The 25,021-nt window shown below is 53.4% G+C and overlaps 1 long non-coding RNA gene across 1 annotated transcript in view; it reads left to right on the top strand.

Moving 5' to 3' along the window:
* LOC133101511 (uncharacterized) overlaps positions 1-24,362 on the top strand; it is a 49,369-nt gene extending 25,007 nt beyond the window's left edge. The window contains exon 3 of the long non-coding RNA XR_009702650.1: positions 24,311-24,362. This is a non-coding gene — a long non-coding RNA (uncharacterized LOC133101511). The remainder of the gene's footprint in view (positions 1-24,310) is intronic.
* The last annotated feature ends 659 nt before the right edge of the window (positions 24,363-25,021 follow it).

A 25,021-nucleotide genomic window follows, 5' to 3' on the forward strand; every position in this document is an offset into this window, starting at 1 on the left:
TTCAGATGCCATGGGCAGCACCGTGGGGAGAGATGGTGGGCAGACTGACTTCACGGGCTGAATGCCACGTGGTGCACCTTTCCTGAGAGAAGCGCCAGCCCCTCCCCGCAGGTGATGGAGTTGAGGCCCTGGGAGGTTGTGGCACCTGAGACACGGAGCCTGGGCCCTTCTCCTGTGCCTGGCTCCCTCGTGGGAAGGACAGCAAAGGGGAAGGATCGCCTTCATTGTCACTGTGTCTCCGAGGGGAAGTGGCCCTGCTTAGGTGGCTGTTCCCGTGTGGCATGAAGAACAGTCTGGAGGACCTGGAAGCTGACACGGACTGGCCCCCGGGGAGCGTTTGGGGAAAGCACGGGAGAATGGCGGATGGCTCGTGTCTGGTGTGACCGCCCTGTGGAACCCAAGCTCCTCTGACATCTCCCGAGTTTGCTGAGTGTGGGATAGTCATCTCAGGACAGGTGGCATCAGGCCCGCTGGTCGCCACACCTCACCTGGAGATCCCTCGACTCCGGGCTTCCTGAATCTGTGTGCGATCCCCCAGGAACCCCTCCCTCAGCCCCCTGGGCGCGTGGTCCCGAGGCCACCAGGGGTCCTGTGAGGGAGGCTGGGCTGGCCTGTCCCTCTCGGACACTCACTCTTCACAGCCCTCTGGTGAGCACTCGCTCCCTGTCCGGGCGCCAGGAAGCTCTGAATGTTTCCCGTGTCGGTCCAGGGGCCACACTTCCCAGCTTCACTGGAGGTTCCCGGAGCCCCTCAGGAGCCGACCACACCTCCTGCCTCAGACCCCGGCCTCCTGGGAAGGGTGTGCCACACTCCGGGTTCTTTCAACACCTCCAGGTACCCTTCCTCCCCGGTGCTGTGCCCTTTTAGATAGAGACGTGGCATTGACATCCATTTCCTCAAGTTACTTCTTGTTATGGACTGAATTGTCTGCCCCCAGATTCGTATGTTGGGGCTCTGACCACCAGTGTGACTGTATTTGGGAGGTGGCGGCTCTAGGAAGGTGATCGAGGCCCAGTGAGGTCATCAGGACACGACCCGAATCCGCTAGGACTGCTGTTCCCTCAGAAGGGGAGGAGATGCCAGAGACCTCTCTCTGCACACAGAAGAAAGGCCGTCGGAACCCAGGCAGCAGGTGGCCTTCTCTGTGCCGGGAGAAGAGGCCTCACCAGAAACCACCCCTGATGGCACCTTGATCTTGGGTTTCTGGCCTCAGAACAGTGAGAAATCAATTTCTGTGGTTGAAGCCACCCCTTCTGTGGCGCTTGGTTATAGCAGCCCGAGCTGACTAGCACGCCTCTCATTTATCACTGACGGAGCCCGAAAATAGAACTCCTCCTCCCGACCTGTATGGGGGAGGCTTTCGTGGTTTCTTGCAAACATTCTTTATCTCATGAAGCACATCAAGTCCACTGACTACAACATCTCCCAGGGTGGGCGGAGTGAAGCAGAGCATCAGCTGTCACACCTGCACGCGCACACCACACACACACCCACCCCTCGTCCCCCGTACGCCACGTCCCACACTCGCACACGTGTCCTACCCCACGTATGTATTCCGTCAGCTGTGGCTTGGTGTGTGTTTGGGATGCGGTTATGACTCCTGACTGGGAATCAGGTTCCACGCTTGGAATCCCAGGTGCGGGGACTGAACAGCGGGGAAAGCATCGTCGCGGGCACCGCCATCACCACCTGGACTTGGTCACTCGCCTTTCTCAGTGCGGGAAGCGCTCGCCGCTGCAGGCCTTGGCAGAGCTGAGGGAGACGATTCCTTCCCGGGCCGGGGCTGTTTGTCCTTCCTTTGTTCAGTCAGTACTGTGCTGGGTTGAGTTGCACCCGCCAAAGGGTGTGTTGAAGCCTTACCCCCGGGACCTGTGAACGCGGCCTCAGTCAGAAGTAGGGTCTTTGTAGATGGAAATCAGTTAGGATGAGGGCACACTGGAGTGGGGAGGCCCTGAAGCCAACGACGGGGGCCCTTCAAGGAAGAAGGAGCGGGAGGTTTGGGTGAAGACACTCAGAGGAGACTCAGAGGGGAGGAGAGCGGCGAGGACGCAGGCAGAGGCTGGCTCGGTGCCGCTGCAGGAGACGCCGAGGCTGCTGGAAGCCGGGGAGCCCGGGGAGAGGCCTGGGACGGACTCCCCGCAGGGCCTCCTGAAGGAGCCAGCTCTGCGATGCTGTGATTTTGGACTTCTGGCCTCCTGACCGGTGAGCGAATACATTTCCGTTGTTTTAAGCCGCCAGTCTTTGGTCGTTGTCATGGCAGCTCCAGGAAATGCAGTCCCATAAACATCTCCTGAGCCCCCGCTAAGAAGCAGCCACTGTTCCAGGTGCTGGGCGAATAGGACGGACCGGGTCCTGCCCTCCTGGGACTTTCAGCTGGTGACTCGAAAAGAGGTAACGAGGTGACACATGGAAGTGGTTGTCCCGTGGGCCCCAGAGGAGGGGCTCTACCAGGTGACACGGGGACTCTGGCTAGTGGCTGGTGTGTCCTGGAGCCTATGGACCTCAAGAGGAGAGGGTTTGTCCAGAACGATCTGGACCCGTGGGGTGGGGGGGAGGGCAGGCAGATGGTGATGAAAGGGCATGGTTCAAGGTTCAAGTTTAACGATAGCATCCTGGACAAGGTCTAAACCAGCCTTCCAGTGGCACGGGCTCCCAGGTGCCCCTGAGGGGCTCCCAGCCTTGCCTCCCCGACCTGCGCCCTGCGTTGTGCCTCGACCCACACATTCCGGCGTCTTTCCAAAAGTTGCTTCTAATTAGCCTCCTCTCTGGCCTCCGAGGCCGCAGGCCTGAGGTGGCGTCCACATTCCCTTAATGTGTTTAGAGTTTATTCCAAAGCAGGGAGGCCGCCCTTGCCCTTTGATCAGACTTTGAGCGTGGGATAGCGTTCTGGCAGTCTTCAGTTTCACTGACTCCTCCTCCTTCCCTTCTGCCCCCTCCCCACAGGCCCGTGGCCCCTGTCCCCCCCGGGGTCCCACACCCTCACGAAGGCCAGGACGGAGGGAGGGAGGGAGGGAGGGAGGGCCAAGACTGGGCCCACGTGGCTCGTGTCACAGGCCTCACTGGGCCCTGGTGACTGTGCAAAGTTACTCATCATTTTCAAGAGAACATTAATTTCCCCTCGCACTGACTCCCCCTTGGCAAGACCTGTACCCCAGAGGCAGCTTTTAGAACTATCCTGCTTCCCCTCGAAGCAAAAACGCACCAATGGCCAGCAGCATTTTATAGACCGACTTTGGAAGCGGAATTCCTCTGCCCCGGGGTTGCCGCCCATTTGAGCGTCCCGACCTCCTCCCCGGCTGCTCGGGATGGGTGGATGGATGGATGGATGGATGGATGGGAATCGTGTAGGTGCCGAGCACAGGGCCTCTGCTCCTCCGTGGTACCAGGAGGCCTGGGGATCAGGCAGGAACAAAGGAAGGAATGACGGGTGGATGGGGAAGAATGAAACTTCCCTTCGAAGTGTTGACCCTGGCTTTGGGGCTGAGCGGCTGGGCGGTGGCCGATTTGAAGCCGCTCCACCACGTTCTCACACCTGATGCTGTGCTTTGAAGTTCCCCAGTGTCTCAAACCCTCGAGCTGCCCCTGCAGGTTTACAAAAACGTACTGTCCTGTGGGTGCGAATCGGAAGAGATGTGTGGGCGGCTCGCGGAGCTGTGCTCTCTGGACAGTGGCAGGCGGGCCGGCTGAACCCTCCAGAAAAAGAATGACCCGCGAGAGGGCGCGTGCCCGGCGTCTGTCTTGGGTCGTGGCCTCAAACGAGCGGCCAGGAGGTGGAAGGTCCTCTCTCGGGTCCTCCTGACTCCATGGTGGCCGGTCCCCCGCCCGGCTCCCGGGCCCCGTGTCTGAGTCCTGGCCTACCTCACCTACAGTACACTTGCGCTCTCTTTCTTTGGGGCGGGATTTCCCCCGAATTTTCTTTTTTTAACTTTTTATTTTATATTGGAGTATAGTTGATTAACAGTGTAGTGATAGCTTCAGGTGCGCCGCGGAGTGAGCCAGTTACACGTGTACACGTGTCTGTTCTTCTCTTCCGAATTTTCTGCTTCCTCCTCCCTCCACAGCCACTGGCCCGACTGTTCGTGGCTGGACAGGCCTCAGTGGGTCCCAGGCGCTGCTCTGGGCTCCGGGCATGTGGCGGGGCGCTCAGGCTGGTAGGGACCCTGAGATGGGAAGCGTGCCCCCATGTCTGGTGTCCGTGTGGTTCATTCTCCCTCAGGGCTGGCAGCTGGCAGACGAGAGCCCCTTGGGTCTGTCAGCCTGTCCTGCACTTACACCTCGCCTGGATGAGTCCCCATCTTGTGTCTGTCAGGGGAAGAGAGGCCGCCCTCACCCCCAGGACCCCCCTCACCCCGCCACCAACCGCCTCAGGCCTCCCCGTGGAACCTGCGGGGCCAGGGCACAAGTCAAGGGCACTTTGGGCCACCAGCCACGAGCCCACCAGAGTGGAGGAGGTCCCACCTCCCTGAGCTCTTAGACCCCCGGGGCCCTTCCCACCATCCCTGCCTCATCGCTGAGCTGCCCACTTGAAGATCCTTGACTCATCCTGGCATCTTTATTCATCTGTACCTCTTGGAAGTTGGCTTTCTGTGGGGGAGTGTGAGTCACTCTATTTGATAAGACAAAAGTGGCTTTGAAGAAACGCAAGTAGCTGAATATAAAAAATTGAACATGACTTAAGTGCTCCTGGAGCTGTGGTTCTCAACTGCAGGGGACAATGGCCATGGCAGGAGGCGGTTCTGGTGACCACACCTAGGGGGCCGCATCCAGTGGGCAGGGCCAGGGCTCTGTTCAGTGTCCTGCAGTGTACAAGACAGCCTCCCAACATAGGTTGACACGGCCCCCAACGTCAGGAGCGTCGCTGTTGGGAAGCCTGGTCTGGAGCAAGGTGCTTTGGCTCTTGTGGGAGGTGTTTGCTTTCCTTCTCGGTTTCTCTCTCCAGGGCAGGCTGAAGCCGCCAGGATCTCACCGGTTGGGACTGCACGCCCACGCTAGGGAGGGCACTGGCCTTTTTGGGCCCTGCCACGCCCCCATGCTGACCCTCCACAGAGACGCTCGGATGGGCTTCAGAGCCCTCCTCCAGGGAGCAGTACTTTTGGAGGCACAGGGGGTGGAATCCTTGAGTTCTCTTTTCTCTTTGGAATTGTTCTGCTCTCGAGGAGCCCCGAGCTGCCGGCGTGGATCATGGGTGGACAGGCCTGGCCTTCCACTCCACTCCCCTGGCTCCCAGAAGGGCCTGGGACAGACCACCTGGGGGAGATCCACTCTCGGCTTACGTGTTAACCACGTTTACTAGCTTCTGTATCTGATGTTTTGATATCTGGGGATTGTTGACCCGGGAGAGGTCCCCCACCGCCAGGTCAGCCAATTCCTAGAGACAGCGAGCTACTCGCTGGTGAGCACAGCTTGACCTGCAGACCCCCAGCCCACCTGCCTTATCTGGGCTGCTACACTGCTGAGACACGAGCCCCTTCCCCTCCCTGACTGGCCCAGGGTCAGGCATCAGACAACTAGGGGCAGCCACTACAGACCCGCTAAAATTATCCACACCAGCCAGTCGTGGCCTGGTCAGACCCCTTACCCTGTCCTGCCCCTTCCTTCCCTGGGGAACCCCCACGAAGACGTTCCCACAGTTCCCTCGCTCATGCTCTCTGCCTGTGACCGGCCTTGGTGTTTTCTCCTGTGGCCCCATGTGGCATGGTGTCCCCTGCCCCCATTCTCTTGGGAATGGTGAGTAATAAACTATCTTCTCAGTGGCACTTGTCTCCTGACCTGTTGGCCTCACCTTACCTGAGTAAAGCCAAAATCCCGGGTACATTTTAACGCAGCTTAGGGAGGGGTGTTCTCCTGTGCCATCTTGCTCTTCTCCGGAGGTTACCTGTGCCTCTGTCTTCTCCTCCCCCACCCTCCTTCCCTCCCTCCCCCCTTTCTTCCTTCCATCATCATGGAATCCACACATCAGCAACTTACACTGAGTACCTCTGGGCACTGTGCCAGGTCCTGGACGCAGTAGAAAACGAGATTGGCCAGGTCCTCCCCTCACGGAGCTTCCATTCTAGGCCCCCCAGTGTCCCTGTGGACTCCGGCCACCTCACAGCAGACCTCAGAGGGCTAGTGGGCACTGCGTGCCTACGTGACTGGCCTCAGCTACTCAGCCCCCAGAGCAGGACTGGCATTCGCCATGGAACACAATGTTGGCATAAACTATCTGGTCACCTGGTACAAGCTCGAGTCATCCTGCCCTGTACTCACCTGCTGCTTCTGAAACCTTTTCTTCAGTCCTTGAAGCCTGGGGTGTTTCAAGATTTAGCATCCTCTCTCAGCCTGCCTCTAAAAGTTCAGATTCATTTCGTACCCCCTGGACCCTATTTGCTGTCTTAATTCTAGAGTTTTGGAAACTGATCACCTTTCTGATGGTAAGGCTGTCCTCTTGTTTTGTACACAAGCCAGCGGGTGGTTGGAGGAACCACTTACTGGGCTCACCCAAGACCCTGGACCCTTTCTCCTTCCCACAGAAGAGACCTCATGCCCTCCAGCTACCCATGGCCCAAGACCCCCCTCTCCTCATTATTACTCTTGAATCCCTTTAGAACACCTGTGCCTTACATGTCTGGGTTGTTCTCCCATTCTTTTTTTTTGTTTTTAAATATTTATTTACTTATTTATTTTTGGCTGAGTTGGGTCTTTATTGCTACGCGGGCTTTCTCTAGTTGCGGCGAGTGGGGGCTACTCTTTGTTGTGGAGCATGGGCTCTAGGTGCGCGGGCTTCAGTAGTTGTGGCACGCAGGCTCAGTAGTTGTGGCTCGTGGGCTCTAGAGCACAGGCTCAGAGGTTGTGGCGCACTGGCTTAGTTGCTCCGTGGCATGTGGGATCTTCCTGGACCAGGGCTCGAACCCGTGTCCCCTGCATTGGCAGGCGGATTCTTAACCACTGCGCCACCAGGGAAGCCCCTAAATATATTTAGAATTGCATCACACAGTGTTATAATTTTGTTTCAAACATCAAATATAATTTACAAAACTCAAGTGGAGAAAGAAAGCCTATTGTAATTCTCCATATCTTTTTTTATATGTGTTTTCCTTCCTTTCTGACATTCCAAATTTCCTTCTTTTACTGTTTCCTTTCTGTTTAAAGACTTTTCTTAGTCATTCCTTAGGGCAGGTCTGCTGGTGACAAATTCTCTTAATTTTCATTCATCTGAGAATGTCTTGATTTCACCTTCCTTTCTGGAGGATATTTCCCCTGGGTATAGCATTCTGGACACAGGTTTTTTTTTTTTTTTTTTTTTTTGGACACTTGAGAAATATTGTGCTACTTTTTTCTGGACTCCTTGGTTTCTTATGAGAAATCTGCTGTCACTCCAGTTGTTTTTTCTGTACGGTAAGATGTTTTTCTCTGGCTGCTTTCAAGATCTCTTTTTTTGTCTTGAGTTTTGAGTTTTCAGACATTTAATGATGATGTGTCTTGGCACAGATTTCTTTGGTTTTTCCTGTTTGGTGTTTGCTCAGCTTCTTGAATCTAGAGGTTTATGTCTTTTGCCAAATTGATGAAGTTTTCAACCATTATATACTTAACTATTTTTCAGCCTCTTCCTCTCTCTCCTCTCTTCCTGGACTCTGATGATGTGAACGTATGATCTCTTGTTATATTCCCACAGGTCCCTGAGACTCTTTATTATTTTTTTCGGAACATTTTCTCTCAGTATTCAGCTTGGATGATGTCTGTTTTTCTGTCTCCTGGTTCACTGAGTCTTTCCTCTGTCTTCTCCATTCTGCTGTTGAGCTTCTCATCTAAGCTTTATATTTCCGTTATTAAATGTTTTAGTTCTTAAATTTCCATTAAAAATATATTCTATTTCTTAGTTGAGACTTTCTTTACTGAGGCTTTCAATTTTTTCATTTGTTTCAATCATATTTGTAATTGCTTGTTGAAACATGTTTATCATGGTGGCTTTAACATCTTTGTCAGCCAATTCTAATGTCTGCCAGCTCACTGATGACATCTATTGGTTGTCTTTTTTTTCACTCAGTTTGAGATCTTCCTGGTTCTTGGTGTGATGGGTGATTTTTATTGGAAGCCTGTGGCCTGCTCTTGTGGAGGAGGGGGTCCTGCCTTGTTACTGTCTGGTGGAAGTAGAGGTCTGAGTTCCCCAGCAAAGAAGTCTTTGCTGTTGTAGGTGAAGGCGGGCCACAGTTTTCTCTGTGGTGTTTGGCTGGAGCAGAGCAGTCATTCTCTAAAAGTTTTCTGTCCTGCCAGGCTGCCTCTTTTCTGATACTTTGGCTAGAGAGAGCAGACTTTTGTTGTTTTTACTGGGGGTGGGGTGGGGTGGTATCTTTGCCCTTTGGCAGTTCTGGGTTGCAGCCTTGTTCATATCCAAGTCTGGAATATATGAGGCAAAAGAAAAGCTGGGCATCTCCTATTGTGTTGTCACTTGGGTCCTGGTCTACCATCTTCTCTCCACCTTTCAGTGTGTTTTATGTTTGTTTTATATATAATGTTCAGGGCTTTTAGCTGTACTTAGGGAAAAGTAGGTCTGCTTTCCATTCCAGAAGCAAAAGAACATGAATTCCTTTTATAATAAGAAGAAATAGGATGCAATAATGTTTCATCAAATGTTGCAGGTTAATTGGGTTGCAGAGATTAGAGAATGAACAGAAGACTGCCTTCCAGCTGAAATAAACTTGAGGGAAAACTCAAGGGGCTGGTTGTAACAGACCGAATAATAAAAGCAGCTCTTTTGCTCATAAACTTTGCTGTTTAAATATTTTGACCAGAGTCTCCAATGAAGTTTTGTCTGTTTACATTCATCCATGACTAAGGAAGGCTGATGCAAGGAACGATTGCGACCCCGTGTAGTTCATAAAATTAATAACTGAGAAATTGGACTTTTGCTTCCCCATTCTTATTTTGCTCTGGCTTTTAGCTGAACCAGTGATTATTTTTCGTACCAGAAGCCCTTCCCCAAAGGTCTGCTTAAGTGTTCCAGCAGATCGGGAAAGCAGCAGGGGGGGGTGGCACACGGGCAACTGCAGCCCACAGCCGACCTGCAGGCTCCTCTTTCCGGCTGCAGGCGCCCCTGTTCCCGCTCCTCGAACCCAAACCATTTCCTCCCTCAGAAGGGAGAGCAGGGATGAGGTTTCCAGATTCAAAAGGAGGCTGAAAACAACCTCAGCCCTTTTTATGGTGCTTCCTTTCCTGGGCAGCACGTGAGGGGGGATGCAGTGTGTTCTGAGGACAGGACAGGGCAGCAGCAGGCCCTGCAGTGTCCCCAAGTCCCCGGCCCTCTCTTTGTGCTCTGGCCCCGCCGTTCTCACCTGCGACCCAGGCTGCACCGACGTGACGCCACATGTGGGGGGGGGGGGGCGGGGGGAGGAGGACTCTTGCTGACTCTCTCCTCGTTGTCGGGGTCACAAGGACAGTCAGTGCCCTTTGGTTCTGGGGACAGTGACCTCCTGTGGTTCATTCGTCCCTCAAACACACAGAGTGCTGACTCTCCGACTCCGTGTACCCAGCTTCACAAGATTCTTGTGGTACAGTCTGGCGACGTCTCTGTGGGGAAACACGTGATTGCCCACCTGACAGCCACACGGTGAGGCTTTTCAGAGCCTAGTGCCTAAAGGGAGGCAGAGAGTAGGTCAAGGGTGCGGAAGGCCCGGCGGGCACCTGCTCAGTTGGGAGAGAGTGCCAGGGAGAGCTGCTTCCCATCCCTGTACTGCACGGACTCGCCGTGTCCCTACTTGTCACACACAGCTTCTAGAAGACGGGGGAAAGCATGGGCCTGACTACAGCCCCCCATGCAGGTCGAGTCGAATCCAAGAACTGGGTTGTGTTTTGCATCGAAAGCTGTGCTCCCCCACTTCCTCCTCCTTCCCTTGTGTCCCTGCTCCCAGCTGGACCAAGCAGATAAGTATGAATTCCAGTTTCTTCCATCTTTCTTGGCTCCTCTGTAACTTAAAAATCCAATAAACTAGGGAAAAAAAGCGAATCACTCCGAACCCTTGTTGTAGTTCCTACTCTGCCACGAACAGGCTAGGCCACCTGGAGCAATCACCCCACCTTCCCTGAACTTTGGTTTCCTAATTGTCACAGTCGAAGGGCTGGGCCCTGTGGCAGCCCACCGGAGGGGCACTGGCTTTGGGCATCAGCCCAGATGCTGTTCTGCCTCCAGGATTCAGACCGAAAAGTTAGAAGCACTCTTTCTTGTTGTGCACAGAATACCTTCTGATGACTTAGATCCACCTCAAACACATTTTAAGAACGTTATTCTCTACTTCTGCAAGGGAGGCGGGGGATGAGCATGGCCGTGCTGTCTGTCCTCTCGGGAGGTGGAAGGTGTCTGGACAGGAGGTGCCAGTGCTGTGCCGAGGGCATGTTCTTACTGGCTCTTTACTTGCGGGAGAGTTCTTTTCTTCTCCACTTAGGTTTCTCATTCCTGGGGGCGATCTGATCTTAGCAAGGATGACCCTCAGACAAGACAAATTTTTATTGATATAATCAATTCCTGACTTTGAGATATTGAGAGACTTGTTTCTTGTTCAAAAACAAACTACAGGGACTTCGCTGGGGGTCCAGTGGTTAAGACTCGGCGCTTCCACTGTAGGGGGCACGGGTTTGATCCCTGGTCGGGGAACTAAGATCCTGCATGCCGCGCTGCATGGCCCACCCCCCAAAATAATAATAATAAAAAAATAAAAACAAGCTACACATTTGGACTCTTACCCTGTGGGTGAATGGGGGCCTCAGAGGATGGTGTGATCCCCAAAGTGCCAGGTCCTTTACTATTTACACAGGTCCCTCTGGTGACAGCACGGGAGGAGGTCTGGAAGGGAGGGGAGATGGGCAGAGACTTGTGGTCCCGGGGAGAGCTGGCAAAGGTTTAGGTTGGGGCAACACGCCGGGGGGACAGGGGGTTCCAGAAATATGTAGAAGTGAAGTGAGCAGGCCTCGGAGAAGGGTAGGGTGAGGGGTTGAGGGGAGCTGAAGGAAGAGGCTTTCAGTCTGACGACGGAGCAGGGAAGACCAAGGCGCAGGATGTTGGTGAGGAGCAGATTCAGGGCAGGAGGCAGGAATGCACTCAGCCCTGTTGGGGTGCTTGTGGGGGTCCGGGTGCCACTGCTCCACAGGGGGCCGGGCTGACCCTGAATGAGGCGGGAAGCAGCTGGGCCGGCGGGTAGATCTGGGGGCTTCAGCACAGGAACGGGGAGCGGTTATCGACCTGTGAGTACCCACTGGCATCTTGGGACCAGGGGATTTGGCTTCTCAATCCTGGACAGAAGGAGGACGGCCTCCAGGAGGTCATAACCCACCCTAATAACCCATATCCCATGGGAAGGAAGGGGCATATGTGGAGAGAAGGGACTGTCCCCGTGCCCTTCCTCTGCCCCACACGCTGTTGTCCTGGGCTCTCATGTGGTCATCGTGTCTTCCTGGGTGAGCTCCTGACATCTTGCGGGGGTGGTACTGGTCCAGGGACCCCGCGGAGTGGCTGGACCCGCCCATCAGTGAGGACTGTCCGTCGGGAGGAGCTGCAGGGAAGGGAGTACGGGGCAGGGCTTGAAATATCTGCTGACCTCAGACCTCTGTCCTTTAAGCTCACTCTACTGTGCTCACCCTAATTCCAGGGTGCGCTTCCCTTTTGGAAACACTCTGCAGTATACCAGTGATCTAAACCGTGATGTGAATGAGTTCACCTGTGCAGAGCACATGAGATGATGCTAAGACGGTAGCTGGAGGGAGACGCAGGGAGAAACTGGACACTGTTAGCAGGTGTGCTCAGAGAAGACCCCCGAGCCCTGCACCGAGTAGGATGACCCTACAAGGCCTGGGCACGGTCCAGGCAAGGGCAGGGATGCTCCAGGGGCATCTCAGGGGCAGGTCTGCTGGCAGCTCATGTTTTCCTGATAAAGTGGGAGACAAGAGATGAGGGAGGTGGAGCTGGGGCAGGGGGCCCGAGGAGCAGTGGGAGGGGCCTGAGCCAAAGTGGGGGCCAGCACTGTCCCGACGAGGGCGCCAGCTGTCACCTTGCTGGACCAGGGTCTTGGGCGCCAGGCCCACCCAGGACAAGGTTCAGTTAAAGAGGGGGGTTCCTGGCTTTCTGGACCAAGTCACTGGCCGAGGCGGGTATTCTGCCTTGAGCTGCTGGAGAGGATGGGGCCTCGCCTTGCGGGACGGGCTAAGGCATGATGGACACACACCTGTGATGCGGGCCCCATGGCTGTTAGCTAATTCCACCTGCTGCTTTTTGCTTTTTTATAAAGTGGCTATGAGAAAATTTAACATTACATCTATGCCTCTGTTAAAAGAGGTGGCATTCATTTTGATAATACAGTTTATTTAACTCACTGTCTTATAAAATATTATTTCAATCTGTAATCCATACACAAATTATCCATGAGACATTGCACATCCTTTTTCACGCTGAGTCTTCGACACCCGGTGTGTGTGTGTGAGGCCCTTCCTGCATGCTCCAGTGGCTTCTTGTGGCCGGTGGCTGCCGTACTGGACGCTGCAGCTCCAAGAGGAGCTGAGGCAGGGAGCCTGCTGCGTGGCTGGCTTGTGCGAGGCTCAGGGCCCCATGAAGGGAGGGGGTGTCTTCTCGGGCAGGTGAACTCCACCCTCTGGGAGGAGTGGGTGGAGGTGAGTGGAGGTAAGTAGGAGGGGCACCTGCCACATCTGGGAGGACGCTACAGGGACATTTCCTAAAACATACCCTTATTCTCTGAGGCGGTCGGCAGAAGATGAGGAGCCGCCACAGTGACCCCAGAGCCCAGGGCTACACGGGGAGGCCCTCCCCCTCAGGCCTGGAATCTTGGATGGGGGTTCTGGTGCCTTCTCCTGGGCGCCGGTCCGCACGTCCTGGAGGAGGACGGATCTCCCTTCACCCGCAGGGAGCTGAGAAGGGGCTGGTTAGGGGTTGGTTGTGACAGTAGAGTCAGGCTGGGGGCCTGGTGTCAGGGACAGAAGCTCCCCTCGCTGTGTAACTCCCACACCACCAGCCCCTGCAAGGCCGCGGATCCTGGGATATCCGTTTTGACCATCCAGATACGATAATGAGGTCAGAAATTGGTCTTTTCTACCAAAACCCAAGAACATACCCGTGATAAACGTGGCAGCCTTGGTAATCTCATGTTTTGTCTTTAAATATCAGTTGTGTCTTTACTGAGGAGCCACACCTCGAAAGCCTGGTTCTCCTGCAAACCTTTCTTACAAGTAGTTTCTTTTCTCAGTGCTTCGTCTTCCTGTGGCACAGTCAGGGTCCAAGCGAGATGTCATAGCCTGACGGGGCGGCCGGCACGGCCAGGACCCCGGGAGGGCACCTGACCGCTGGAGTGCGCCCGCGCCCCCTCGGGCCTTGGCGAGTTCTGGGAACCAGGAAGGGGGTGGCCTTGCTGTCCTTCCCGGGATGTGAACCGATTCCAAGCCCAGGCTCACCTCAGGGGGCCTGGGGTTAGTGCACCTAGGGCGGCAGGGCAGGGGCTGTGGCTGGAGGGCCCAGTGCTGAGAGGTGGGAGGCGGCCTGCAGAGGCCCCCGGGGCACGGTGAATGGGCCGTTTGTGCGCTAGGAACAGCCCAGTATCCCAGGAATGCGGCCCTGGCCCAGAGCTGGGAAAGAACCAAGCTGAGAGCCGAGAAATCATAATAAAACACCACTCCCGGGAAACCACTTAAATGAATCACTGCTAAGGTAATAATAACCCTTTTGGCAAATGCATTTTCTCTGCCCCAAGCCAAGACATATTCAGTCCTACAAGGGCCCTGTGACAGGAGGTGGTGGGCAGCCCCCGCCAAGCGGACGTTCTCGCAACCCTTAAATTCGGTTCTTTTCACAGGGCTGGGCCTGATGAGGAATTTAGAGGACTCTGATGCTTAATGAAACATTCCGGGGCTGTATTTATTTAACAGATACATGCATTTACTGGGGTCCTAGACAAAGCAAAATAAGCTTTTTAAAATATCTTTATATTGATCTCATTTATAGCTTTTTTCATATTAAGCAATTTTTTGGGCCAAGAGAATTGAAAATACCCTGAAGAATGCTATGTTGGCAGCCTGAGGATATTGAAAGAGCTATTGATCATTTTCTCCCTGTTAAACTCAACCCCATGCAACATGGTGACAAGTGGCCAGTGGAAAGGCCAAGGGCGAACGAAATCAATTCACCTCTTCTGCACGTGGTGATCTCAGATTGGAGGTACCTATAGCAGCCGGGGGTGGGATGGGGGCGCTCCCCCGACAGGTGCCAACTCCGGCCAAGCGACTGATCCTCACTCCCTGTGCTGCAGGGGGACCTCCCTGGAGGTGGTTCTGGTGACCCGCTGGGTGCCACATGCTTTCCCCTTTCTCCTGACTCAAATCGACCTGGGGTCACCCTGAGGACTTCACTCTCTCTCAGGCTTCAGTTTCCTTATCTTAAAATTAGGGGAGGGGCTTCCCTGGTGGCGCAGTGGTTGAGAATCTGCCTGCCGATGCAGGGGACACGGGTTCGAGCCCTGGTCTGGGAAGATCCCACATGCCGCGGAGCAACTAGGCCCGTGAGCCACAACTACTGAGCCTGCGTGTCTGGAGCCTGTGCTCCGCAACAAGAGAGGCCGTGATAGTGAGAGGCCTGCGCACCGCGATGAAGAGTGGCCCCCGCTTGCTGCAACTAGAGAAAGTCCTCGCACAGAAACGAAGACCCAACACAGCCCCAAAAAATAAATAAATAATTAATTTAAAAAAAAATTAGGGGAAAGGGCTATTTCAGCCAGCAAGCCTGAAGCCCCCGACTGCCACCGGCACCTCCCACGCCCGCCCGGGACAGACACCAACTGTCCATGGGTGACACCACCTTCACTGAGGACAGACGCGGTCTCAGGGTCGCCCTCTGCAGATGGCCCACAGGCTGACACTCTGCCGGTCAGGAGACCGATCCTGTGGGCCATCCTGTTTGCCCTCAGGACACCAGGTCATCCGTTGGTTCACTCACACGGTCACTCCTGTGGTCCCTTTACTGTCCGCTCAGTGCTGTGGGCGGTAAAGGTCACACAGGGCTTCCAGCCCCAGGTTGTCTATTAAGCCAGAGTGCACTGGAAGTCAGACAAAGATACGTGATGAAGATGCAGGCTAGTACAGCACGTGATTATAGGGCAGGGCAGGAATCTCCTGCAGATTTATCAGAAGGAATAAAATAATGATGTTCCTTTACTTAACAAATATCTATTGCTGGCCTATGACAGGCCAGGCCCCAGTCTGGGCTTTGTAAGAAACAGGAGTGTGGATTAGGTGTGCTTACCATGAGGGTGCATGTGCGCCTCTGTGTGTGTGTGCTTGCACACCCATGCCCTTGGCTGGGGCTGCAGACAGAGGAGCAGGTCATGTGTGGAGCCCCATTAGGACACTGGACACCTTCCCAGAAATACACGTGGATTCTTACTAAATTTTTCACCACTTCTTGCGCTGAGTGGTATTTATCAATTGCCACTTAAAAAGAACAGGTGGCCAAACTCCTCAACTATGACATAAAATACACGCACGTATCTGAGTACACACTCAAGTGTCCGTGTAGACTGATAGGATAACGTGACATTAGCCTTAAAAATATGTGTGTGTGTATATATGTGTGTGTGTGTCTATATAGTGTTAACAATCTACCTACATATACATACATACACCCATGATTTAATTTTTCTGACAGTAATTGCAGTGACTGTTCATTGTAGAAAATTTGGTAAACATACAAAATGTAAAGAAGAAAGTGTAAACCCAGTTACCCACCATTCTGAGAAACACTGTGAATATTTTACACGTTTTCTTCCAGCCGTTTGTGGCATGTGCACTCATGTAATTGTGTCCTGCAGGGGCCCTGCAGTCTAGGTGCTGGCTGGCACTTGCCCCCAAGCTCTGAGGGCCCAGGGGTCCCTGGGATGTCGGGCGCTCTCCCAGGGAGATCCGCAAACTGCCGGCTGTGCGGGAGCACATTGCTTGTTCTCACACAGCCCATGGGCTGTCGAGGCCACTTCAGACCTTTGTCCCTGGGCCTGGCACCCTTTGTTACTGAACCAAACTTGCCTGCCGCGCAGCAAAGCTAATCTACTGACACTGGGTTGTGGTGAAGGAAAGTACAGCATTTATTTGCAGGGCGCCAAGCAAGGAGAATGGGCAGCTAATGCTCAAAAGACCCAAACTCCCTGATGGTTTTCAGGGAATGGTTTTTAAAGGCAACATTTGGGGTGAGGGTTGCAGCTCATGGACTTTCTTCTGATTGGTTGGTGGTGAGGTAACAGGGTGTTGTTTTGGCAATCTTAACTATCAACCTTCTGCTTTCAGCTAGTCTGGGGTCTACGTGCTTGTGGTCAGCGTGTAGTCACCATCCTCCACCCGGATGGGGTCTTAGTTTCTGCAGAATAACTCAAAGATACACATCAGATTGTTATATACATTCCTTGAGGAGGAACTAGGATTCTGTTTATTGTTTAAGCTATCATTACTTTTCTTGCTTAACTGCTTTTCCTTTGTTTCTGCATTCCTTCACTTCCCTAATTAGTAACTGCTTGAGTCTGCTCTTTGGAACTCAGGGAAGGCCTAGGGGATTACAGCCTTATTCTACAAACAAGAAACAGAGGACACGGAGGGGCTTTTTTACGTGGGAAGGCCCCACCGTGTCCTCCTCGGTTTCAATCCCCCCTTTTCTTTGATTCTCCTCAATCATGAGGGGAATGGGGGTGGGATAAGAAGGGGAATAAAATTTTGGATAGAGAGGTTTATCATAAACTTGTCAGGGGAACTTGGTTTTAAGGGGGACTTGGTTTCACCTTTGCCCTGGTGTCCTTGGCTGGCTCCTTGCCCCCTCCCCCCTCTGTGGCCTCTTTTTTCAATGTGCTGGTTGACAGCAAGGCCTTTTCTGGACCCAATGCCTCTGCCCCCAACAGAGGTGCATTTCCTCTGCATCCAGGGTGGACCCTGGGTCACTGAGCTTGGCCAGCTATGTAAGTGGCAGGCCTCAGTGCCAAATGAAAACACAGGGCCCCTTGTTCAAAAAGCAGGAAAAAAACGCTTTTCCTGTGGTTTCTCTCTTGACCTGTCACGGTATTTTTTTATTGCACGTGCAGACCCTCACAGGAGCCCGGGCCCACCCTGCGACTTACCTGCCCCCAGCCCTCCTGGGCAGGTGGTTGGGCTGGGGAGCGGTGAACTCCTTTGTCCCACTGGACTTTGTTCACCAAACACAAGTTCAAAGGAAATTGTGAAGAATCTCAGGACAGTGATGGCAGAGCACTGACCACGATGTGCAGGGCCCCCTTCCGAGCGTGGGGTGCTGTGTGACTTCATGGTCACACGCCCAGGGAGCCAGCCCAGTGGCTGAGGAGGGACAAAACTCAGAAGGGCTGAGGCCATAGGAGTGACATCCTGTTGCACCGGAACGTTGGCCTGGGCTCAGGCCTGGACCCGGGGGGAGGACTGCCCAGGCCCCTCCAAGGCAAACGGCCGTCATGGTCCTGAGGCCAGGCCTTGCTCTCACCTGCCACCAGAGCAAAAACAATTTCTCTAAAACATGTGGGTTTACCTGCTAATCATGTTATTCTGCTCTTCTGTCCTTTTATTACCTCTTTTTAAAAACTCACTTTTGCACAAGTGTAGAGTGGGATTTGGAAGGAAGGCAGGGTGAATTTTGGTGGGAATCTCTCACCTTGCAGACGGTCGTTCCCTTGCTCGTCCCTGCAGTGGGAGCTGGAGCATTTGATGGTCGCAAATCGTTAACCCTGGGTTCAGACAATTTATGTGACAAGTGAGCCCTCCGGCTAACTCTGCTGTATTTAAAAGACCCAAGAGAGGGCTGCCCCAAGGGGTGCCCAGCTGGGCCCTGACTGCACGTCCATCACAAAGCTGTTTAAAAGAAACTGCCTCGGGGCACACCCAGCTCGCAAGGCGGGAGGGCTGCCGATGGATCAGATGCAGAGGGATATCCAGATAGGAAACACCTGTTCCCCACCTTGAGCCCGGCCAGGCGCTGTTTCATATCTGTGTTTTCCTTTCAGTTCATTCAAACTCAATATCGAAGTGAAATTCAGTACATCATCAACCTAAAGCTACCAAACCAAATACATAAATGGTGGGATTTAAAACATGTGCTGCAGTGGGGCCGAGTCTGGCCTCTGGCCAGCCCAGGCTCGTGTACAATGGGGCAGTGTGTGCTCCGGGCCCCGCCAGAGCTTTGAGACCACAGGCACCCCGGGTGGCCCAGCCGGGATTGAGTCCGAGGACGGCTCTGGTAGGGCCGAGGGAGCTGGGGGCTGTGGGGGGCTCTAGCCTGCAGACGGGAGCCCCCCACCCCAGGCCAGCCGTGCGGTGTGGGGAGTGAGGATGCCAGACCTGCTGGGGGAAGGTGTGGAAATCTGACACAATTGTCAATGTTTTGCCTTCTAAATCACCTTGGGCTTCGCAGTTGAAATGCGTCCTGAACTTCCCACCCTAAACGTCTTGGGCCGGTGGCGGGGGCGCAGAGCAGGGAGCCCGGGCTGCTTCTTGCTTTCCAGACTCGCAAGTCATAATTCTTTCTGCCCGGGCAGCTAGTCACGGGCTGAATTCCGGACGTGCCGCTGAGACGGTGTGAGAATCCCGGGAATATCCTGGGACCCTCCACCTCCCCCGCTCTCTGCAGGGAGGGACCAACCAGAGCAGTTCTGTTTGGGGTTTGCTTTTCCAGGGTCACTTCTGGCTGCGAGAGCCCGGCTCCTGTCACTAAGGTGTGATCCGTTGACCACTTTCAACCCAGCAGGTTGGCCTGTCACCTCTGCCCTCCTGTGCGGTGACACCCTGTCCAAGCTGGGGGGACCGTGGCTCCCAGGAGCCAGTCTCAAGCATGTTGTCAGACGTCCAAGATGCCTGGACACCCTGCTGGGCTCAGGACTGGACACGTGACCCTGCTCGCAGTGCCCACAGGCTGAGTGGCTTCTGGTCTCGGGGGACTCAGGACTCAGGGACCCCACGGGCATTGGTCCCATCCTGCCTCTCTCCTGTTTCTTCTTTGTTCTCAGTCTCTCCTCAGTGTCCATGTCAACTGCAGGAAGGATGCTTCCAGGAGGGGTGCATTCGTTTCCTGGGCCCCTGGGCAGATTGTATTAATTATGTATTAATCATGGCCAATTCTGTATTGGCTCTCGAACATCTATTACTCCCACCCTCTCCATTCGTCTGCTGAATCACAGGCCGAGACTAACGACCCACGTAGTTCATGTCTTCACTGCAGACTAGCTTTCTTGGGCCCCTGACCACTGACCCAGAGGGGACGTTTCCCCTAGGCTCCTCCCGCCACCACGGTCATAACGGCACATTCCAGCTGCTCTGTCGGTCTGCTTCCCCACCCCCTCGTGTGGCAGGCGCTGTGCCTCCGTCTCCGGGGGAACTGGGACCATTAAAACCCTTCTTTCAATGGCATAAGCCTCTCCGGGTCATCACTTGGTCTCTGTGATAAATTTAAGACCTGGACACAATACACAAATTACCACAAGTGTAGCGGCTTAAAATAACACAGATTTATTCTCCTTACAGTTATGGAGGTCAGAAGTCCAAAGTGAATCCTTCTTGGGGCTCTGAGGGGAAGACACGTTTTCTTGCCTTTTCCAGCTTCTAGAGGCCGCCTGCATTCCTCCGCTCACGGCCCCCTCCTCCTGCGCCTCTTAGGGTGTCAAATCTACAACCACCAGACTGTGGTGCACTGAATAATGGCCCCCAAAAGATGTCCACGGCCTAATTCCTGGAGCCCGTGAATGTGACCTTACCCGGCAAAAGGGTCTTTGCATGTGTGATTAAGTTAAGGATCTTGGGACGGGGTGGGGGGTGTCCTGCATTATCCTGAATGCAGGTGGCCTCTGGAAGTGGGAAAAGGCAAGGAGATGCACCCTCCCTGGAGGAATGCAGCCCTGCTGACACCTTGATTATAGCCCCCTGAGTCTGATTTTGCATTTCTGAGCTCCAGACTGTAAAATAATCAATTTGTGTTATTTTAAGACACTAAATTTGTGGTAGTTTGTTACAGCAGCAGTAGGGAACTAATACAGGTGGTCCCAGAATTTAGGGGAGGCGGGTTAGTTAAAAGGGGTGAGGGAGGAGGGGACTTGGCTTGAAGCTGCCCATACTGAGGGCATGAACTGTTTTTACCTAGAATTGATGTTAATTCAGGATTCACATGGTCCCGGCGTGTGCGTGTGAGATGAAGATTCAGGCTGATGCCGTCCCCGCACAATCCACCCTGCTTCCTGGACTTCTGCTGAAATTTCTCAGTCTCTACTCTGGCATTAGCTTGATATTTTCCTAGGTTAAAAAAAACCTTATTTCTTTAAACAATTAATTGTTCTTTCTATCAGTTACACATGCAGAGAATTTTAAGAGTCAATGCAGCCCTTTCACAGGTCCCTTCCTACAATTCCTCACTTCCACTCTTGCAGCCAGTTCTGCTGGTATTGACCCCATATCACTGAATAACGCGTTTACATGGCTACTTCCCGATTTTTCAAATCTGTCGACTTTCTACCATGTAGGGGTCCAGCTCTCTTTGAGCCCCTCACTTACATCCTGCCCCCACCTCACAGACACACACACTTACACACACACGGACACACACACACGCAAGTGTGCACACCTCCCTCTGTCTTTCTAAGCTCCACCCTCACCCGAATGCCCTGAAGCGCCCTGACTACGTCAGCCGTCCCCCCTGGAAAGTGAGCAGGACCCCCAATCCAGGGACAGGTGTGAGGGTGGGCCCAGTGTGGCTATTGTTTCAGGAGCAGGAGACCCCGGGCAGGGGGGACGCCGTCGGGCAGGTTCCAGGTTCTCTTCACCTGAAGAGAGACCCCTAGGGGACAGGGCAGGCACTCTCCATCAGGAGCTGGGAAGGCTGGGGTGCACAGAGGGCACCCTCCTCTGGGCCCCCGTGGGGGCAGCACTGATGACCCCACTGGAGCAGGGTGGGCCCTGGTCCTTGGGTGCTTCTGGGCTTGGAGGACACCTTGGCTGGCTCTGGGGTTGGCCTCTGTGCTCTTCTGGCAATGCCGGCACAGGGAAGTGAGAAAGGGGCAGCCTGACTCCAGAGCTCAGCAGGGATGTCCCCGTGACCATCTTGGAGAAGGTCTCCTTGTCCAAGCGGGTGGCCACCTTCTATCCGGTGTCAGGACAGCTGCCTCGGGCAGCTGTGAGTTAGCAGTGGGCTGTGGGACTGCGCCCTGTCCCTCGCTCTGGCCCCACCGCTGTGCAGACGCTGCTGTGCTCTGTGTAGGTGGCCCCAGCAAGTGCCACGCTAATGCCCGGAACAGGAGAGCATAACTCTGGAAAAGGGTCTCTTCCGAGTGTAATTCAGTTGAGGATCTTCAGATGAGATCATCCTGGATTTTCTGGGTGGCCTTAATCCAACGACAAGTGTTCTTAAAAGAGACAGAGAGGAGGGACATAGACACATAGAGGAGAAGGTGACATGAGACTGGTGACATGTAGCCACAACCCAGGAACACCAATAATCACCAGAAGACAAGGAAGGACCCTCCCCTCGAGCCTCTGGAGGCAGCATGTCCCGGCCTCCAGAACGTGAGAGAATGAATTTCTGTTGTTTTAAGCTGCCCTGTTTTGGTACTTTGTTATGATAGCCCTGGGACATTAATACAACAGGCAAGAGACGAATTCAGGGTGATGCCATATTGAGGCCACATGGCAGCTGTGGTGGTGGAGATTTGTGTGTGTGTGAGTCTGTATGCATATGTGTGCACATGTGAGTGTGTATACGTATGAGTGAGCATGTGTGTGCATGTGAGTGTGTACATGCCCGTGTTTGTGTGTCTGTGCTCATGCATGCCTGTGCAGGGAGTGGGGATTCAGGTTCCTGGGTGTCTGGGAGGTTTGCAGGAAGGGTGGTCCCTCTGTGGTGGTCTTGGTTTCAGAAGCCTTGGCTGTGGCTGCAGCTGGGATGTTCAGGGGCAGGAGATGGACCACAGCACCACGACCCACCGGAGCTTCCTACAGCTATGGTGCTCCAGTCCAGGAGGCTTCCTCCTGCCCCATTCTTTGAACCTCTGGGATCCTCAGCCACAACTTGGGATCCCAGAAAAGGTCACGTAGAATCCCGTTCAGCCTCATTCCATCTGAGGCTGGCAGAGCGGCTCAGGATTCTCACAGCCTGTGTGATTCCTGTGCAGGTTGGGGTTGAGGTTACGTTAGGGTTAGAGATGCAGGGATCTCAATCATGGGTGAATCTGGAGACAAGATGGTCCCTTTCATCATCCCATAGTCAGTCTTCGATGAGGGGCCCCTAAAGTGGGAGTTGGGACCAGTGGAGAGACAGCTAAGCTTGAGGTGGCTCAGGTCACCAATCGGACACTAAAGGAACAAAGGGAAGGCAGTTCTGCCCATCTGGGGCCTGACCCATACCCGGGAGTCTGAGCAAGGGCAGTGGGCGCCCTCTGTGGCCATGAAGCCCACAGTCGCTTCCCCGAACACTCAGCTGCCGGTGACAGCTGGGCCATGGTCTTTCTCCATCTGGTCCTCTGTCCATTCATCTTGGCTAAAACCAAGAATGGCCTGACATTGAGGGAGACTGCTAGCATGGAAGATGGTACGAAGATGACAAACAGAACTATTGGCTCTGCAGAAAGTAGACACAGCTCAGGGAACATTAAACAATGTTTAAATTAAATTATAATTGGAAAAAATTTTTTATAGCTACTTATGGGGACAGATGTTAACTAGACTTGTGATCATTTCACAATATATACAAATATGGAATCATTATACTGTACACCTGAAACTAATATAGTGTTATATGTCAATTTCACCTCAATGAAAAACAAACATGTAAAAGAACAAAAAAATTTTTAATTAAAAATTAGAGTTTAGAAGGACCTTCAAGGTGGTGGAGGAGTAAGACGTGACGATCACCTTCCTCCCCACAAATACATCAAAAATCATCTACATGTGGAACAACTCCTATAGAACACCTACTGAATGCTGGCAGAAGACCTCAGACTTCCCAAAAGGCAAGAAACTCCCCACGTACCTGTATAGGGCAAAAGAAAAAAGAAAAAACAGAGACAAAAGAATAGGGACGGGACCTGCACCTCTGGGAGGGAGCTGTGAAGGAGGAAAAGTTTCCACACACTAGGAAGCCCCTTCACTGGTGGAGATGGGGGCTGGCTGGGGGGAAGCTTCAGAGCCACGGAGGAGAGCTCAGCAACAGGGGTGCAGAGGGCAAAGCGGAGCGATTCCCGCACAGAGGATCAGTGCCGACCAGCACTCACCAGCCCGAGAAGCTTGTCTGCTCACCCGCTGGGGCGGGCGGGGGCTGGGAGCTGAGGCTCGGGCTTCGGAGGTCAGATCCCAGGGAGAGGACTGGGGTTGGCTGCATGAACACAGCCTGAAGGGGGCTAGTGCACCACAGATAGACAGGAGGGAGTCCGGGGAAAACTCTGGACCTGCCTAAGAGGCGAGAGACCACTGTTTCGGGGTGTGCGAGGAGAGGGGATTCAGAGCACCACCTAAACAAGCTGCAGAGATGGGTGTGAGCCGCGGCTATCAGCACGGACACCAGAGACGGGCATGAAACGCTAAGGCTGCTGCTGCAGCCACCAAGAAGCCTGTGTGCAAGCACAGGTCACTATCCACACCTCCCCTCTCAGGAGCCTGTGCAGCCCGCCACTGCCAGGGTCCCATGATCCAGGGACAACTTCCCTGGGAGAACACATGGTGCACCTCAGTCTGGTGCCATGTCACACTGGCCTCTGCCGTTGCAGGCTTGCCCTGCATTCCGTACCCCTCCCTCTCCCCGACCTGAGTGAGCCAGAGCCCCCTAATCAGCTTCTCCTTTAACCCCGTCCTGTCTGGGCGGGGAACGGATGCCAGAGGGCGACCTACGTGCAGAGGCGGGGCCAAATCCACAGCTGAACCCCAGGAGCTGTGTGAACAAAGAAGAGAAAGGGAAATTTCTCTGTGCAGCCACAGGAGCAGCAGATTAAATCCCCACAATCAACTTGAGGTACCCTGCATCTGTGGAATACCTGAATAGACAATGAATCATCCCAAAATTGAGGCAGTGGAATTTGGGAGCAACTGTAGACTTGGGGTTTGCTGTATGAGACTGACTAGTTTCTGAGTTTTATGTTTATGTTAGTATAGTTTTTAGTGCTTGCTATCATTGGTGGATTTGTTTATTGGTTTGGTTGCTCTCTACTTTTTTTCTTAATTTAAAAATTTTTTAAATTTTAATAATATATTTAAAAATTTTAAAATAACTTTATTTTATTTTATTTTTATTTCTTTTTTGTCTCCCTTTTCTTCTGGGCCGTGTGGCTGACAGGGTCTTGGTGCTCCAGCCAGGTGTCAGGCCTGAGCCTCTGAGGTGAGAGAGCTGAGTTCAGGACACTGGACCACCAGAGACCTCCTGGCCCCACGTAATATCAATAGACGAGAACTCTCCCAGAGATTGTCATCTCAACACTAAGACCCAGCTCCACTCAACGACCAGCAAGCTCCAGTGCTGGACACCCCATGCCAAACAACTAGCAAGACAGGAACACAACCCCACCCATTAGCAGAGAGGCTGTCTAAAATCATAATAAGTTCACAGACACCCCAAAACACACCACTGGACACGGTCCTGCCCACCAGAAAGACAAGATCCAGCCTCATCCACCAGAACACAGGCACCAGTCCCCTCCACCAGGAAGCCTACACAACCTGCTGAACAAACCTTACCCACTGGGGGCAGACACCAAAAACAATGGGAACTATGAACCTGCAGCCTGCGAAAAGGAGACCCCAAACACAGAAAGTTAAGCAAAATGAGAAGACAGAGAAATATGCAGCAGAAAAGGAACAAGGTAAAAACCCACCAAACCAAACAAATGAAGAGGAAATAGGCAGTCTACCTGAAAAAGAATTCAGAGTAATGATAGTAAAGATGATCCAAAATCTTGGAAATAGAATGGAGAAAATAGAAGAAACGTTTAACAAGGGCCTAGAGGAAATAAAGAACAAACAAACAATGATGAACAACACAATAAATGAA

The sequence above is a fragment of the Eubalaena glacialis genome, chromosome 1 (assembly GCF_028564815.1).
Source record: "Eubalaena glacialis isolate mEubGla1 chromosome 1, mEubGla1.1.hap2.+ XY, whole genome shotgun sequence".
NCBI classification, from domain to species: Eukaryota; Metazoa; Chordata; class Mammalia; order Artiodactyla; family Balaenidae; genus Eubalaena; species Eubalaena glacialis.